At 44.8% G+C, this 18,984-nt stretch overlaps 2 protein-coding genes and 1 long non-coding RNA gene across 3 annotated transcripts in view; 2 read left to right on the forward strand and 1 right to left on the reverse strand.

Moving 5' to 3' along the window:
* TIGAR (TP53 induced glycolysis regulatory phosphatase) overlaps positions 1 to 18,984 on the forward strand; it is a 1,172,566-nt gene that overhangs the window by 949,887 nt on the left and 203,695 nt on the right. The gene's annotated exons all lie outside the window — the stretch shown is intronic.
* CCND2 (cyclin D2) overlaps positions 1 to 18,984 on the forward strand; it is a 734,493-nt gene that overhangs the window by 550,133 nt on the left and 165,376 nt on the right. The gene's annotated exons all lie outside the window — the stretch shown is intronic.
* On the reverse strand, positions 13,969 to 18,865 carry LOC126931755 (uncharacterized). The gene is made up of 3 exons (XR_007717914.1): positions 18,514 to 18,865; positions 15,215 to 15,333; positions 13,969 to 14,269 (listed from the first exon to the last, which is right to left on the reverse strand). It is a non-coding gene; the product is annotated as an uncharacterized LOC126931755 (long non-coding RNA).

The raw sequence follows: 18,984 nt of genomic DNA on the forward strand, positions 1-18,984 counted from the left end.
CCTCGAGAAAACCCAGAGCCCTGACCTGGAGGAAGAGGACATTGGCCCTAAAGGTGCCTGTGTCTTTTTTGTGGAGATGGGCACTCAGGTTATCATCACCTGATACGACTATGCATTTTAATTTTCCAACTAACCTCAGTGTTTTCACTCTGTACTCAGCGAGCAGCCATGTGACTGTAACCTGGCTTCCCAAGTACTTGGTCCTCAAGGAGAGAATGGGTGTTAGCCCCTCGGCAGTTCCATTCCGATGTCCACGGCTGGCTGGTAGGGTGAGTCAGCATCCCCCACAGCAGTCCCGTCCGCCCTGGGCCACTGCTAGGACCCAGCATTTGAACAGTAGGACAGAGGGCTACAGGCTGGCCCAAGTCACACTGCGATGAGCTGGTCTTCCTAGGAAGCTCCCAGCCTTTCCGTTCTATGGCGCTGTCAGACTGTACCTCTCTATTTCAAAACCCATCAGAATACATCAAAGCCCTGCCTGTTAGGTAAGTATTATTATGCTCAATTTTATAAGCAAGGAAATAGAGATTCCAAAGGGGTAATTAACTTGCCCAAAGGCACTTAACCTAATAAACCAGCCTGGATTCCAAACTTGTTCTGACTCTAAAGCCTGTGTTCTTTTTCTTACTTCATGAGGCCCCTGACTTCAAGGACTTTCCTCTCCAGTGTATCTTTAAGTAAGAGAGTGTGTGTGGGAGGTGAGGTGGGGGAGAGGGATGAGAATGGTCCCCTGCCTGAAGCTCCCCTCTGTGACTGAGAACCCAGTCTGTAATCTCTTCTTCACTTTTTTTTCCTTTTGAGACGGAGTCTCGCTCTGTCGCCCAGGCTGGAGTACAGTGGCGCGATCTCAGCTCACTGCGACCTCCACCTCCTGGGTTCAAGCAATTCTCCTGCCTCAGCCTCCTGAGTAGCTGGGATTACAGGCATGTGCTACCACACCCGGTTAATTTTTATATTTTTAGTAGAGATGGGGTTTCACCATGTTGGTCAGACTTGCCTCAAACTCCTGACCTGGTGATCCGCCTGCCTTGGCCTCCCAAAGTGCTGGGATTACAGACGTGAGCCACCATGTCCGGCCTCTTTTCTTTCAAGGGTAGGATGGGGACAGCATTAAGGGCTACCTCTATCTCCAGCAACATTCTCAGGTGCTCCACAAGGAGGAGTGGAAAATGATGTTTAGGAGTGAGCAGTGCCTGTCCCTCCTTTTGTTGCTCAAACTTCCACACCTGCAGTCACCCTCACTTCCCCGAGATGCTTCCAGGTGGATGGAGGACTGATGACCCTGACTCCAAGCCAAGAGGACAGCGTTAGTGCTTCATCCCTTTCTCCCAAATACCATCCTGTTTGAACAACTGATTTTCATTCAGTTTCCACCTTAAAACACAGAACACTATCAAACCATTGAGGTCACCTGTGTCTCTCTCCTGAATCCTACTGAACTCCCTCACTCTCAGATATTTCTGAAATACCTACTTATAAAAATAGTTTTGGCCGGGAATGGTGGCTCACTCCTGTAATCCCAGCACTCTGGGAGGCCGAGGTGGGCAGATCACCTGAGGTCAGGAGTTCGAGACCAGCCGGACCAACATGGTGAAACCGTATCTCTACTAAAAATACAAAAATTAGCCAGGTGTGGTGGCGGGAGCCTGTGATCCCAGCTACTCTGGAGGCTGTGGCAGGAGAATCACTTGAACCTGGGAGGCAGAGGCTGCAGGGAGCTGAGATCACACCATTGCACTCCAGCCTGGGTGACAAGGACAAAACTCCATCTCAAAAAAATAAAAATAAACAAGTAAATAAATGTTTAAATTTGCATATTCTAATGACCAATGATGTTGAACACCTTTTCATGCACTTTTTTGTAATTTGTGTCTCTTCTCTTGGGAATTTTCTGTTGGAATCTTTGTGCCTCTTTTTTATTGGATTCTTTACTTTCTGATCATCGTGTTGTGCGTGTTCTTTATATATTCTAGATACCAGTACTTTATCAAATATTATATATATAAAAAACAAATATTTTCTCTCATTCTGTGACTTGTCTTTCTAGTCACCTAATGTTAGCTTTCAAAGAGCAGAAGTTTTTAGTTTTGTTGAAGCCTATTTTATTCCTTTTTTCTTTTACAGTTAATGCTTTCGGTGTCTTCTAAGACACCTTGAATAACCTAAAGTCACAAAGATTTTCTCCTGTTTATTTTAGAAGTTTTATAGTTTTAGGTTTTACATTCAGGTCTCTGATTCATTTTGAGTTAGTGTTTATATATGGTGTGAGGTCTGAATCAAGGTTTATTCTTTTTTCATTTGGGTGTCTAAATGCGCCAGCACCATTTTTGTTGAAAAGTCTGTACTTTCTCACTAAATTACCTTGATATGTTTGTCAAAAATGAGTTGACTACATATGTGTGATTGATTTCTGGGTTCCCTATTCTTTTCCATTTATCTATGTCTCTATTATACCATAGACCAATACTACAAGGTCTTGATTGTTGTAGCTTTCTGGTAGGCCTTGAAATTAGGATATTGTTCATTTTTTGATGTTTATATAAGTGGAATCATACTGTACATATTCTTCATTTACTTTTTTTGCAACATTAATTTTGAGATCTATCCGCGTTTGGTGATAAATCTATCTATCCATCCAGGTGATGCATACCTCCAATCTCTTCATTTTCATAATTGTATAGTGTTCCTTTGTGTGTCTATACCGTAATTTTGTGTCATTCTACTGTTGGTTGACACGTAGATTGCTTATAGATTTCAGCTGTCTCACACTATGCTGTGTGAACATTTGTGTACATGTTTAATAGTGTACATGTTCAAAGTTTCTCCCAGGTTAGAACCTAGGTATGGAATTACTGGGTCTCCAGGTAGCAAGGTTCATATGCCGTGAGCCTTCGCCTGTGCTAGAGAAGACCAGACCGTTTTCCAAAGTCTCATACCCATCTTCACACCTGGCAGCAGTGCACGAAAGTTTTCAGTGTTCCTCCTTATCTAGGCTTGGTGTTGGTAGACTTTTTAACTTAAAAATCCCACTTTGTGAGCTGGGTGCGGTGGCTCACACCTGTAATCCCAGCACTTTGGGAGGCCGAGGTGGGTGGCTCACGAGGCCAGGAGATCAAGACCATCCTGGCTAACACGGTGAAACCCCATCTCTACTAAAAATACAAAAAATTAGCCGGGCGTGGTGGCGGGTGCCTGTAGTCCCAGCTACTCGAGAGGCTGAGGCAGGAGAATGGCATGAACCCAGGAGGTGGAGCTTGCAGTGAGCCGAGATCCGGCCACTGCACTCCAGCCTGGGCAACAGAGCGAGACTCTGTCTCAAAAATAAATAAATAAATAAATAAATAAATAAATAAATCGCACTTTGTGGTTTCAGTTTGCACATCCCTGGATGTCAGAGAGGTTAAACATCCTTTCTTAGACCCTTTGGCTTTCCTTTTACATAAAACACCTGTTTGTGCTTTTTGCTTATTTTTCTATTAAGTTGTGTTTTTCTTACTGATTAGATGAATTCTTTACATATTCTGAATACTAATACATTTCTCAGTCTGTAGCTTTTTGTTCCTTTAATGGTGACTTGACCAGAAGTTCTTCATTTTAACATGATCAAAATTATCAATCCATTCTCTTTTGTTATTTTACATATTGTGCTCTGTTTATAAAATCTTGCCATATCTTAAATTCATAAAGATCCTTGCTAGTGTTTTCTGCTAAAAGGTCTAAAGTTTTGACTTTTGTATTTACCTTTTAATTCATCTTAAGTTTTAAAAAATTGCATATATTGTGTGAGGTATGGATGCAATTTCACATGGAAAACGAGTTGTCCCAGCACCATGTATTGAATACTGTGTATTTTCCCCACTGAGCTTCAATGACCATTCTGTATTATATCACGTTTCTAAATATGTATGAATTGGTTTCTGAACTGTATCATGTTCCATCGGTCTATTTGTTCTTTTATCAGTATCAACTGTCTTAACTACCATAGTTTTATTTTTGTTTTTTGTTTTTGGAGAGAAGTCTCGCTCTTGTCCCCCAGGTTCGAGCGCAATGGCTTTATCTCAGCTCACTGCAACCTCCACCTCCCGGGTTCAAACGACTCTCCTGCTTCTGCCTCCCAAGTAGCTGGGATTAAGGCGCCTGCCACCATGCCTAGCTAATTTTAGTAGGGACGGGATTTCACCATGTTGGCCAGGCTGGTCTCGAACTCCTGACCTCAGATGATCCGCCCGCCTCGGCCTCCCAAAGTGCTGAGATTACAGGCGTGAGCCACCGCGACCGGTCAGCCATAGATTTTGAATAAGTCTTGATGTTGAGTAGGATAATCTCCTCCCCTTGACTTCTTTAGGAGTTACTCAGCTATTCCTGGTCTTTTGTGCTTCAGTTAAATTTTGAGATCAGACTGCTACATTCTACCAAAACGAGAAACAACCCAACGCTGGTGTTTTTGTTGCAATTTCACTGAATCTAAAAAAAAGAAAAAATCAAACTCAGGAGAATTTGCGGCGGCTCATGAGTGAATCTTCCTACGCCAGCCGTGGCTTGTCTCTTCGCTTTATGCAGTCTTTCCAAATGAGATTTCAAAACTTTCTGTGTTTTTCCTCATAAAAGGCTGGCACATCTGTACAATATTCCTTGGTATCTTATTTTTTGTTTCCCTTGTGTTATCTTTTTTTTTTTTAAGTGAATTCCCTGGTGGTGCATAAAAATGAACTTTTGTATTGTGATCTTTTATCTGACAACTTTGATAAACTTCCCTATTCATCTTAGTTTTTTTGTTTTGTTTTGTTTTGAGACAGGGTGTCGCTCTGTTGCCCAGGCCAGAGTGCTGTGGCAGAATCTCAACTCACTGCAGCCTCAACCACCTGGGCTCAAGCAGTCCTCCCACCTCAGCCCTGAAAGTCGCTGGAACTACAGGTACGCACCATTGCACCCGGCTAATGTTTGTATTTTTTGTAGAGATGAGATATCATTATGTTGCCCAGGCTGATCTTGAAGTCCTGAGCTCAGGCAGTCCACCCACCCTGGCCTCCCAAAGTGCTGGGATTACAGGCATGAACTACCATGCCTGACCTCATCCTACTAATATGACTTAAAAATACTTTAGGTTATCTCTTTCTTTCCTTTCCATTTCTTATAACTTTCCGTTTCCTTTTCTTTCATATTGTACTGGCCAGAATTTCCAGCAACATTGAACAAAGCAATGAAATAATAGCCTTGGCCTGCTATTGATCCCAAAGAGAAATTTTAAAATATTTTACTATTGAATATGTAGTTACAACAACTGTGTGTGTGTGTGTGTGCGCGAGCATGTGCACACGCATGTATGCATCCACACACGTAAAACCCGTAACAGGTTAAGTCACCTTTGATTCCTAGTGGGGCAAGAATGGTTATCATAAAGAAATACTGAGGCCAGGCGCGGTGGCTCACGCCTGTAATCCCAGCACTTTGGGAGGCCGAGGCAGGCAGATCATGAGGTCAGGAGATCCAGACCTTCCTGGCTAAAACGGTGAAACCCCGTCTCTACTAAAAATACAAAAAATTGGCCGGGTGTGGTGGCGGGCGTCTGTAGTCCCAGCTACTCGGGAGGCTGAGGCAGGAGAATGGCGTGAACCCGGGAGGCGGAGCTTGCAGCGAGCCAAGATCGCGCCACTGCGCTCCAGCCCAGGCGATAGAGCAAGACTCCATCTCAAAAAAAAAAAAAAAAAAAGAAATATTCAATGTTATTCAACACTTTCTGCCCGGGCTGGAGTGCAGTGGCCGGATCTCAGCTCACTGCAAGCTCCGCCTCCCGGGTTTATGCCATTCTCCTGCCTCAGCCTCCCGAGTAGCTGGGACTACAGGCGCCCGCCACCTCGCCCGGCTAGCTTTTTGTATTTTTTAGTAGAGACGGGGTTTCACCGTGTTAGCCAGGATGGTCTCGATCTCCTGACCTTGTGATCCGCCCGTCTCAGCCTCCCAAAGTGCTGGGATTACAGGCTTGAGCCACCGCGCCTGGCTGACTTTTCTTCTTTTAATGAACTGTCAAGTGGTGAACTACATTTAGAAATGTTCTAATGCTAACCTGTTTTGCATTTGTGGAATGAATTAAACTTGGTCTTCATTGATTATCTTTTAAACACATGGTTAGTGTCAATATGCTAATGTTGTATTAAGGAGTTTTGCGTCTGTGTTTGTTAGTGAAATGGTTCTGTGATTTTTTTTCCTACAACTGTGTCTAATTTTAGTATCAAGCTTCTACTGGTCTCATAAAAATGACTGGGGGAGTTGTTTCCTTTTCTTCTACTCTATAGAAGAATTTAAATAATACTGGAATTATCTTTTTCTTTGATGTTGGACCTATCTCACCTACAGAATCACCTGGGATTGATTTTTTTTGTTTTTTTGAGACGGAGTTTTGCTCTTATTGCAGGCTGCAGTGCAACAGCATGATCTCGGCTCACTGCAACCTCCACCTCCTGGGTTAAAGTGATTCTCCTGCCTCAGCCTCCCGAGTAACTGGGATTACAGGCGTGCGCCACCATGCCTGGCTAATTTTGTATTTTTAGTAGAGATGGGGTTTCTCCATGTTGGTCAGGCTGGTCTCGAACTCCCAACCTCAGGTGATCCACCCACCTCGGCCTCCCAAAGTCCTGGGACTACAGGCATGAACCACCACACCCGACCTCCAGTCCTGATATTTTCTTTGTAGAGAGATTGTTAAGTGTTCATTACCTCAATTAAATGGTTTTAAATAGTTATATTCAGGATTTTTACTTCCTCTTGAACCTTTTGGCAATTAATATTTTGCTAGCCATTTGTCCCTTTTTTTAATTTTCAAATTTATTGGCAATAAATGTCATTATTTTCTCATTATATTTTAATTCCCACTTCATCTGTAGTGTATTAATTTCCTAGGATTGCCTTAACAAAGTACCAGAAACTGGGTGGCTTAATGCAATAGAATGTGTTATCTCATAGTTCTGGAAGCTAGGAATTCAAGCTGCAGGTGTTGAAAGAGTTGGTTCCCTCTAAGCACTCTGCTCTGTTCCATGCCTCTCTCCCAGTTCTGCTGATGGCTGGGGTCTTTGGCATTCCTTGGCTTGTGGATCCATCACTCCAATATCCACCTTTATCTTCACACGCTGTTCTCCCTGTGTCTGTGTCAGCCTCTTCTCCTCTTCTTACGAGGACATCGGTTACAAGGGATTAGAGCTCACCTTATTGACCTCGTCTTAGCTTGATGACAGGTGCAAAGACCCTGGTTTTCTTTTTTTCTTTTTTTTTTTTTGAGACAGAGTCTCACTCTGTTGCCCAGGCTGGAGTGCAGTGGCGTGATCTCAGCTCACTGCAACCTCTGCTTCCTGGATTCAAGTGATTCTCCTGCCTCAGCTTCCTGAGTAGCTGGGACTACAGGTGTACGCCACCACACCTGGCTAATTTTGTTGTATTTTTAGTGGAGACGGGGTTTCACCATATTGTCCAGGCGGGTCACAAACTCCGGACTTCAAGTGATCTGTCTGCCTCAGCCTCCCAAAGTGCTGGGATTACAGGCGTGAGCCTCCGTGCTCTGTTTTCTTAATAAGATTACATTCATAGGTACTGGGAGTTAGGAACTCTACATAGTTTTTGAGAGGATACAATTCAGTCCCTGATAAGTAGTGAAATCCTCTTTGTCATTACTAATCTTGCCATTTTTTTGCCTTTTCTCTTGATCTCTTAGTTACCTTTGCTGGCGGTTTTCAATTGCATGCATATTTTTAAAGAAACATTTTTCAGCTTTGTTAATTCTATTTAATTTTTTGCTCCTATTTCAGTAAATCTGCTCTTTATTAATTCATCCCTTCTATTTTTAAAAAGATTATTCTTTTGTTTATTCAAATTTCTTAATTTGGATGTTTACCTTGCTGCTCTTCATTCTTCTTTCCTAATATATTAGCATACATGACATATATTTTCCTCTAACCATCTCGAAACACTTTATTCCCTGAATTTAAAGATGAAACATTATCTTTATCAATCAGTATTAAGTATTTCCTCATTTCCATTATGATTTCCTCTTTGACTCTGAAGCTATTTAGAAGTGTGTCTTTGAATTTCCAAACACAGGATTTCTTTTTACTCCTCTTTTTGTTATTGATTTCTTAAATTCTTTGGAGTCAAAGTATGTAAACTGTAAGATACTGGTTGAAATTTGTTGAGACTTGCTTTATGGCATACTATAGAGACAATCTTCTGAAATGCTCCAAGTGTACTTCAAAAGAATGTGTCTTTTTTATTTCTTGGGTACAAAATTCAATATACATCCATTAGATCAAGCTTATTAACTGCATGTTCAAATATTCTAAAATCTCTGGTTTTTCTGTTGCTTGAGCTATCAAATAATAAGAGAGGATATTAAAGTTTCCCACTACGATGTAAATTTGTCAGGTTTTCCTTGTGGTTCTTGCAATTTTGTTTTATATATTTTGAAGCTGTGTTACTGATTACATACAAGTTTAATACTATTATATTCTTCTGGTGATTTGAACTTTTTATTCTGTAGTATCTCTCTTTATGTCTACTAAGGCTTTTTGCCTTATAGTGAAATTCGTCTGATATTAATATGATTATTTAGCTTCCTGTTTTAATACTCTTTATCAGACATCTTTTTCTGTGTTTTACTTTCTTTCTTTCTTTTTCTTTTTTCTGAAACAGGGTCTCTCTCTGTTGCCCAGGCTGAGTGCCACGGTGTGGTCACAGCTTACTGCAGCCTCAACCTCCCTATCTCAAGTGATCCTCCCACCTCAGCCTCCCGAGTAGCTGGGACTGTAGGTGCTGACCACCATGCCGATCTAATTTTTTATTTTTTGTAGAGACCAGGTTTTGCTATGTTGCCCAACTGGTCTTGAACTCCTGGATGCAAGCAATCCTCCTGCCTTGGCCTCCCAAAGTGCTGGGGTTACAGGCCACTGCACCTGGCCATTTTTGTTTTCAAAATTTCGGTGTCTTTATGCTTTAGTGTATGACTCTAGAGAACAGAATAAATTAGATTTTCAGATCCAGCCTAGCCATATTTTCCCTTTCACAGAAGAGTTTTATCAATAATTACTACATTCTTATAAATAGAACTTTAGTCCATTTACATTTATAGTGGTTACTGATACAACAATATATTTCTACCATATTATTCTTTGTTTCTTCCCCTTCCTTTTTGCTTTTGTTTCTTTAAAACATTTTTATTCTGGTTTTCCTTCTACTAGTTTGGAGGTTATACACTCTATTTCTATTATTTAAGTGGTTATTTAACTTAAAACATAAAGTTAGTATTTATACTCATCTCGTGAATGGAAGGACCTTACCAAGTTTCATCCATATTTGCACCACACTCCAAATTTTATGCTTCTTAAATCTATTTCAGTTCTGTTTCTTAACTCCCCTGAGTTACTCATTATTATGACCACTTTGTTCTTTGTCTAGATTTACTCACGTGTTGGTCTTTTCCTCTGTCACCTCTCCTCCTTGCATCTCAATTCTTCCTTCTGGAATCATTCTTTTTCCTGAAATATACCCCACTCTAGAAATTCCTTTACTGAGGATCCAGTAGTAAACTCAGCTAGCTTTCATTTGTTGAAAATATCTTAACTTTATCCTCATTCTTGAGAGATCGCTTTGCTGGGTATATACATCTAAATTGAGAGATAACATTTTCTATTATCCAAGGCTGTTCACTATGTAAAAATCCTTAAAAAGTCCAGAATGAAAGGCTTCTGTGCCTTTCTTCACAAGACATGCAGAAACATGAGAGACCCACGGAAAATTGTCTCCTAATAACTTCAAAATCAAAAGTTTAAAAAACATCTAATGAAAACAAATGGAAGTCCTACGAATGGTGCTTCTACGTCTGTGTTAAAAATGAGAAGCTGAATTACAGAAAAGGTAAGAGACTTGCCTACATCCTACTATTAGAAGAATCAAAACGAAAACATGCAAGTTGCCTAAAGCCCCAGCCTCATCCCTGGACTCTCTGCCCACAGAGGCCCATCACCAAGTTGTCTGTGCCTCCACATCATGCAAACCCCTGGACCACAGTGGGCCCCCCTGATGCAGGGTCCCGGTTCTGTTACTGAACTGATGATCTAACCTAAGTGTCTCCTGCTGTGTTATCTGTTATCCTGTGTTCAGGGCATAGAAGTGTCTTCTAGGCTTGAAATTCTTCAAACCACGTGTCTGAAAAAAAATTCTGAAAACATTTGCCCAAGGGGGAAAAGAAGGAAACGCTGAAAATGATCAAGTGAAAGAAGGAACAGGGAGTAAAATGAGCCATCCTTGATCACTCTTATTCTCAAAAGGCCGAGCAAAGGGTCCAAAGACCCCAGATCACTCCCCCTGAAAAGGGGAGCTACACCCAGGCCTGCTGCAGGTGAATACTCCACTGCCTTCTGTGGTGACATCCTTGAAAGAGAAAATGGAGCTCAAGGCCTGGAGGGCTGTCCTCCAGCAGGGAAGGCCTAGTGAGATCCCTCATCTAGGGCCATGCTTTCAAATGTTAGTGAGCCTGAGGATCACCTGTGGGCAGGGATGGGAGGAGTGCAGATCTCTGGGCACCACTCTCAGTGTCTCTGATTCAGCCGGCCGAGGTGGGGCCTGAGAGTCTGCGTTCCTAAGAAGTTCCTAAATAATGTTACTGATGAGTAGGGGATCACACTGAGGGCCTGAGTTCTGGAGGTAGCGTAGATTAGGGCCGGAGTACACTTATCTCCACAAGCTCTGATTCCAACACTTGCCAGGGGCTTGGTGAATGTGTGGTGAGTGCCTGAGTTGGGAGCTACGTTCTTTTACCTCCTGTCATCTCAGTGTCCTCATCTGGATAACAGTCCACCATTAAAGGAGAGAGGCTGAGGATATCTAGTACTCAGACCGGGGAGTGTGTCCAGAGGACAGGGGACAGATGGCCTCTTTCCAGTGTGCTGTTTGATTCTCCCACTGCCTTTCAGGCCTGCCCAGCTCTGAACGAAAGGAGAACTAAGAAATGAAGGAGAAGTGAAGAAGAAACAGGAGGGCAACTGGAAGTGGAGAGTCACCAACATTAGAAACCTTAAAGAGAAAAAACAGAAGCAAGCCTGGAAGCTGAGCAGAGGTCATAGTGACAGAGCCCAGGCAGAGCTGCAGAGTCCGGTCAACCCTAAGGAGGAGGGAAGGACAGGAGAGTTAAGGCCCAGGTTTCACAAGCAGGAGAGAAAGCTGAGGCTGGCCAGCTCTGAGTAGAGCCCCACAGCCCAGCCAGATGGTAGCAACCAGCCTGGCTCTCCTTGTCTATCCTACAGTCGGCAGCTCCCTTGCCATCGGGCTCTTCCCGGCTTGCAGCTGCTCCCAGACACTGTCTCCTAGGGAAGCAGCTGCTGCTTCCCCTTCCTGAATGGAGCTGCTCATGCTTTCCACCAGTCTCTACTGGTCCAGTCCTGTGGGGAGACACACGCACCCACACACGCATACGCACACACATGCAAGCATCCATAGCTGCATGTGATCACGGAGTTCTCTCTCTTCCTTCTTTCTCCCTCCAACCACCCTCGCCCCGAGCAATGGCCCCAGCTGGTCAGCCACCAGCCCCTGCCAGCCTCTCTCTCCCATCCCCAGCATCCTGCTTTCAAAACCTAAGACTTCGTATTTCACGGGGCTGTCCCCAGGAAGAGGACCCAGGTTGTCCCAACTAATACGAACGCCCCGTCCCCAAGATGGTGGGTGGGAGGTGGGGGAGGGGATGGCAACTGCAGACTGCAGTTGATTTGCTGCTCCGTAGAGGACCCAAAACTTTTTCTTAAAGGGAAAAATGCAGAAAGGCCCCAATTCCTGATTGGCTATCAGCTGGACACTGGAATGCCTCCATTACCGTATATGCTCACATATGAGATGCTGCAGCAAAAGAAAAGTATCCTATTTTCCAAGCCATGGTGGAGTAAAAATAGCAAAATAGCACATTTATTTCCCCATGAAGATCCTGTCTCTCTTGCTAGTCTCCACCCCCCTAGGCATGACGATTGCCCTAGAAATCCTGGTTTGGCAGGGGCCCCTTCTTGGCTGGAAAGGAAAACTGAATATATCATTGACAAGAAGGAGAAGGACTTCTCTGATGGTTTTCCTAGAGGCTCATCATTTACACACACATTACTCTTTTTCCCGGGGCTTCTCATAGGCAAGGATATACGGTATTTCACGTGAGGAATGTGCTATTCACAATCTCCCACCTTTCTGGATAGGGGAAGGGATTAGAATGATCTTATAGCTGATCGATTCTCGGGTGCCTGGAGCACTCCTCCCCCACAACCTCCCTGCCCCCAACCAGAGGATTCCTGCATCCTTTCTGCCTTTCCAGCCAACCTCACATTCTTCCACCCCCACCCCTGGCCAGGAGGGCCAAACAGAGGAGCAAGGAAAGGGGGCAGGGAAGGAAGGAAGTTTGTGAGTGTCTGAATGTGTGCTCTAGTTACATTCCAAAGGCAAACAAAGTAAAACAGAAAACATTAAATTTAGGTCACCACTGTTTTGTATTATCCATGCCCCGCAAATCTTCATTCATGTAGGTAGCAACCAGTGAACATTCTCATGACAGAAGGTCCGAAATGGAAGGCCTCAGAGACTGTCATTATGTGCCCTGTTCATTTTACAGCAGACAGCTCTAAGAATCAGACAGATTGGGTAACCTGGCTAAGGTCACACAGCCAGTTCCTAGCACTTCCAGGACTAGAACTTAGGCATCCTGAGGTTTGGGCCAGGGCTCTGCTCTTTCCACATTCCATACTTGTTGTGTTTTTTTGTTGTTTTTTTTTGTTGTTGTTGTTGTTGTTTGTTTTGAGACAGAGTCTTGCTCTATCGCCCAGGCTGGAGTGCAGCGACGCAATCTCGGCTCACTGCAAGCTCCGCCTCCCGGGTTCACACCATTCTCCTGCCTCAGCCTCCCAAGTAGCTGGGACTATGGGTGCCCACCACCACGCCTGGCTAATTTTTTTGTATTTGTAGTAGAGATGGGGTTTCACCATGTTAGCCAGGATGGTCTCGATCTCCTGACCTTGTGATCCGCCCACCTCAGCCTCCCAAAGTGCTGGGATTACAGGCATGAGCCACCGTGCCCGGCCCACATTCCATACTTGTTTTTTATTCACATATGAAAGTGCTTCTTGGTTGCCTCTGCCTTTAGTCAGCCTCATGGGCTAAACCAGTGGATAGGGTAACAACACGAGGACCTTTGATGCCTCATGACAGAAAAAAGGAACTACTAATTGCCCTGGTCTAGGTGCAGACTGAACCACGTGCGGGGCCTTTGAGGACGTGGGCGGCAGAAGTCTCACAATGACACTTAGTTGCACAAACCCAGAGCAATTGAGGGGAACTGAAATTTGATCTTTTTCTTTCATTCTTTCTTTTTTTCCTCCAACAATGTATGAAAGAGCCAGTGAAAACCCCAACCAGACATTCTGAATCATTGAGAAACACAGATAGAAGAGGGAGGCGCCCATCCCTTCCTGGTGATGGGGGAGCTGGAGGGCAATGACTTCATCAGCTGTTGTTGCTGCCACAGTCCCAGTGTCGCGAGGCGTTCCCTGTTCATCTCTGTGTATCCACAGTTATGTGAATGGTTGTGTGCATGAATCTGTGGACAGGCGGCTTTGGCCTGTTTCTCTCTGTGTGTGTGTGTGTGTGTGTGTGTGTGTGTGTGTGTGTTCTTTCAAACACACTCACTTCCTTTTCTGCTGCTCACTGCCACAATGCTCCAAGAACCCAGCACGAGGTTTCCATTAGTGAAGCACATTTTTGTGCTATGGATGTTGAACCAGGGGGGAAAGAAAGCAGACTGTTGTCCGTGATGGATGGGTTTTCTAGAGAACTTCCCAGGGTGGTCCTTAAGGGGGCCGGGACGGAGGCATGCTGGACGCACAGCCTCAAAACATTCCCTTGTTTGGGTTTGACGTGTGTGCTGGGGGTCTGTCTGCTCTGCCGCTGGGCCCTGCAATTCCATTCATCCCTGGGCCCTCCTTTCTGCCTCAGTCCTTCCCTTCCCCCTCAACATCCCCCACTTCCAGTTTACCTGAGTTCAGAAATCCCTTTTTCTCTTTCTAGAATAAAAAGTAGTTTGTCCTGTGTGCTAGCTTTTGGCTGTGTTTATGGCTGTCCCTAAGAGGAAGGGAAGGTCCGGGGACTGGAGCGGATGCGATGTCACCGTTACTCCTGCATGTGAACATTCTCTGTGTATCTCTTCAGAGTGCTAAGCTTCTCACAGACCTTATCAGCATGATTTTCCAGGATCATCACCCTACAGGCGAATATAGACAGAAGGAGAGATGAGGTGGGTGACCCAGAAGAGCATCTCTGGATTCCCGACATCTCGCACAACGCCTCAAACACAATTAGCGTGTGTTGGATAAATGACTAATGAAAATAACTAGGATTCTATGGAAACTGAGTTTATAAATCACTTTCCCTCTGCTCGGTTAGCCCCACTGTTTTAAAGAAGAAGGAGATAATCCTCCAGGGGCTTGAGTGACTTGTCAGATGACAATTAGGTGGCAGAGTGGGGAAGCAAATCCAGTCCTCGGACTTGAGGTTCCCCCAAGATGTTTACATCTTGTCACAGGGTTAGGGGAGCCTGGAACCACTATCTGAAGAAGAAGGGCTGCTGCCCTCAAGGTGCTTTCAACTCAGCTGAGGAGACAGAAACTGCAGAGGAAATAATACAGGACAATTCAGGGAAATATCATACAGAAACGCTTTGGGGACTCCAAAGGACCCGCGAAGACAGGAATGCACTGGGGGCCATTATCCCAGTTCAATGAGGAGAAAATGGAAGGGCCATAAAGAAATGGAGCAGTTCACCCAAGGTCAAATCACTGAGAACAAAGGCAAGTTAATCAAAGCCTTAATCCAGTTGAAGGGTTTTCAAAGAGCTTTTGGGAACAGGTGGGTGGCAGACTAGAGGCTCAGACCTCCCAGGAAGGGCGTACCACCCAGTCCCCCACCCACATTCTTTTCTTCACTTCAACATAGGAAAGTTGTTTCCATCACTGGAGCAGAATATCCCAAAGTAAGTTGCGCGATATAGTGTTAACTCAAAAAGTTTGATGAGGCCGGGCGAAAGGGCTCGCACCTGTAATCCCAGCACTTTGGGAGGCTGAGGCAGGAGGATTGCTTGGGTCCAGTTCAAGACCAGCTTGAGCAACATAGGGGGACCCCATCTTTACAAAAAAAAAATTTTAATTACCTCGTGGTCCCAGCTACTCAGAAGGCTGAGGCAGGTGGATTGCTTGAGAACGGGCAGTCGAGGCTGCAGTGAGCTGTGATCACATCACTGCACTCCAGCCTGGGTGACGGACTCAGACCCTATCTCAAAAAAAAAAAAAAAAAAAAAGCTATGAGAGAAAGCAAGTTTCAGAGTTACCTCATACTATCCAAGTCTTAGGAGTGGACATATTAACCGCTCTGGGAAAACCAAAAGTAAACAAAAAAATACCCCAAATAGCAAACTCCTCCCACCGCCAGAAAAATAATAATAATATTAAGGAAAAAACTTTATTTAACCCAATGTTATTTTTCCAGGGCACTCGTTTTTCCCCATCCAAGGAATGCCCATTAACAACACCAGGATCTCAATAACCTGAGGAACACACTTTGACAAACAATATCCGCAGCCTTTTAAAAAAATTATTATTATACTTTAAGTTCTAGGGTACAGGTGCCCAACGTGCAGGTTTGTTACATATGTATACAGGTGCCATGTTGGTGTGCTGCACCCATCAACTCATCATTTACATTAGGTATTTCTCCTAATGCTATCCCTCCCGCCTCCCCGCTCCCCACAACAGGCCCCGGTGTGATGTTCCCCACCCTGTGTCCAAGTGTTCTCATTGTTCAATTCCCACCTATGAGTGAGAATATGCAGTGTTTGGTTTTTTGTCCTTGTGATAGTTTGCTCAGAATGATGGTTTCCAGCTTCATCCATGTCCCTACAAAGGACATGAACTCATCCATTTTTATGGCTGTATAGTATTCCATGGTGTATATGTGCCACATTTTCTTAATCCGGTCTATCATTGATGGACATTTAGATTGGTTCCAAGTCTTTGCTATTGTGAATAGTGCCGTAATAAACATACGTGTGCATGTCTTTTTATAGCAGCATGATTTATAATCCTCTGGGTATACACCCAGTAATAGGATGGCTGGGTCAAATGATATTTCTAGTTCTAGATCCTTGAAGAATCGCCACACTATTTTCCACAATGATTGAACTAGTTTACAGTCCCACCAACAGTGTAAAAGTGTTCCTATTTCTCCACATCCTCTCCAGCACCTGTTGTTTCCTGACTTTTTAATGATTGCCATTCTAACTGGTGTGAGATGGTATCTCATTGTGGTTTTGATTTGCATTTCTCTGATGGCCAGTGATGATGAGCATTTTTTCATGTGTCTGTTGGCTGCATAAATGTCCTCTTTTGAGAAGTGTCTGTTCATATCCTTTGCTCACTTTTTGATGGAGTTGTTTTTTTTCTTGTAAATTTGTTTAAGTTCTTTGTAGATTCTGGATATTAGCCTTTACCATTGCAGCGAGGGGGTTTGGTAGGTAGCAAGCTTCCTGGCCCTGGGGGTGGCATGCAAATATTGCATGCCTTCCCCTGAGTAGGAGATTACTGCTTTGGAGAGATGATGGAAGGAGATGGCCTCTTAAGCCTCCTCTTACTTGCATTTCCCTATCTGACCAGTAGAACCAATGTCTCCTCTCCTACCCTGTCCCTGGGATCAGCTGGAGTACTGCCCTCTCTGAGGCTTCTGCTAGCATATAAGAAGGAATCTTTCATCTGGATGTTTTTTAGGGACCATCCTACAAGCTGGCTTTCTAAGGATCATCCAGCTCTTAGATCCCCTAGCTCATACATAAAAACAAATATGTATTTTTTTCTTCTGGAAGGAGTCTCAGTGCCCACAGTCCATCACACATATTCACACACACAGCCTGCTGAACATACTGCACATCCTCCCCAGAATGTTGCCAGAGATTTCATCTCATTCACCTGTGATATGCCCAGCACCTACTATGGAGCTTGGCATATAAAAAGTAGGTGCATAAATAGTATAAGCTAGGCTGAGCATGGGGGCTCATCCCTGTAGTCCTAGCACTTTAGGAGGTCAAGGCAGAAGGATTGCCTGAGCCCAGGGGTTCAAGACTAACCAGGGCAAGATGGTGAGACCCTGTCTCCACACACAAAAATTTTTTTTAATTAGCTGGGCATGATGGCGCATGCCTGTGGCTCAGCTACTTGGAGGCTGAGCTGGGAGGATCGTTTGAGCCAAAGAAGTCAAGGAGGCAGTGAGCTATGATGGTGACACTGCACTACAGCCTGGGCCACAAAGGGAGACCCTGTCTATAAGAATAAATAAATGACTTTTTAAAGTATGAACTAAATTGAATGCACAGTGCCTGTGGGTTGCTACAACACTTTCTTTCTCTCTTCACCCAATGAACCCCCTCGCAGAGACTGTCTGGAGTCCCCCAAAGAGCTGGGTTTTGGAGGGGTTGAGGTCCTACTGTAAGAGTCAACTGTGCTAAGCACAGTTCACTGTCACTTCCTCCCCACCCCCAACCCTGCCCCCACCCTTTGATCTCCTATAGGCCCATGATGAACCCCCTATCCTGAAATCTGTTTCCTTAAGTCGATGCTGGTGGATCTGGCAGCATCACTCTCCCCTTTCTCCTGTCCCCCCACTTCTCTTCTCGTCTTCATCCTTTCCGTTCCACCCTGTGTTCCCTTCCTGTCTCCTTTCACTCTGTTCCTTGTCCTCTCCTCGCTTCTCACTTCTCTTTTTCCCCTCTAGTCTTTCTCCCCCTCTCTCTCCCCGACTAGAGGGGAAAAAGAGAAGTGTCAGTTTTGCTCCAGCCAAGCAGCTGGGCCCTCGGCCAGTGCCTTTCCTCCAGCTGCCTGATGGAGGATGATTGAAATAAGAAATGTAGGGGTGGGGGTAGTGTCTTCCAGGGACTCCCTTCACTAGCCTCCTGGGATCAGAAGCACACTGGAGAATCTCTGCCTTTGGCTGGGCGGCGCCTCTGGCCAGTTTGGGCACCACCCTCCGCCATCATGGCTACCGTCTCTGCTGACCTGAAGAGGAGGCGTGTTTCCAGGTGACAGGTTTGGACGCTGCCTTGACTCTTTTTTAGGGAGAGTGGGTTCTGCTCCACGTCCCTAAAATGGTTTGGTTGCCGCAAAAGCCCCAGGCATGGCTGGGGAAGTCCAGATGTGTGTTAGGGGTGAAGTAGAGAGAAGACGAGGGGCTTACTTTCTGCATCTACCCAAAGCTCCTCAGGGAAGACTCCAGAAAAGAAAAGAGCTCAGGGGCCTGCCGGTGGGTGGGAGTGAACGCCAAAGAGGAGACTGGGAGACCCAGGGAAAAGGTCATGACCTCCTAAATACACAGGCAAACGGGGCCCCACAGCCTGGGTCCCCAGGTGAAAGAGCAGGAAACGGGAATGTCCCCAGGTCTTGACATGTTGTTGTAATGATCACAGACCTCTTGGCTCAAAGGGACCTCAGAGGTCATCTCCATCCTCCGGCTTCCCGGTGGGGCTGGATGTAAATTAGTCAAGATGTACAGGCAGCTCTGTTCTCAAAGGTCCCTGGAGAAGGAAAACCGGACTTCTTTTCACTGCAGATTAGGCTCAGGATCCTGGTGCTGACTTTTTCCAGATCATCCAGAAAGGTCACAGTTTACAAAGGCTACATCCGAAATTGCCCTGTGACTTGCTGGCTGGCTGGACTCCTGGGCCTTCAGTCAATAGTGCATTGTCATCACAAGTTTCCCACGCAAGAGTTCTTACTGTCCAGCTCAATTCCTCTGGCTGCTGTTGAGGGTCTGTGCTCATCTACATGACATATGCAAAGTGCTTAGAATGGTGCTTGGCACATAGTGAGTACTATGTGAGTGTCGGATATTATCATAATCGCTGCTATGGTTGCAGCTTTCAGTGGAGACGGAGATCAG

This window comes from Macaca thibetana, chromosome 11, assembly GCF_024542745.1.
Source record: "Macaca thibetana thibetana isolate TM-01 chromosome 11, ASM2454274v1, whole genome shotgun sequence".
NCBI classification, from domain to species: domain Eukaryota; kingdom Metazoa; phylum Chordata; class Mammalia; order Primates; family Cercopithecidae; genus Macaca; species Macaca thibetana.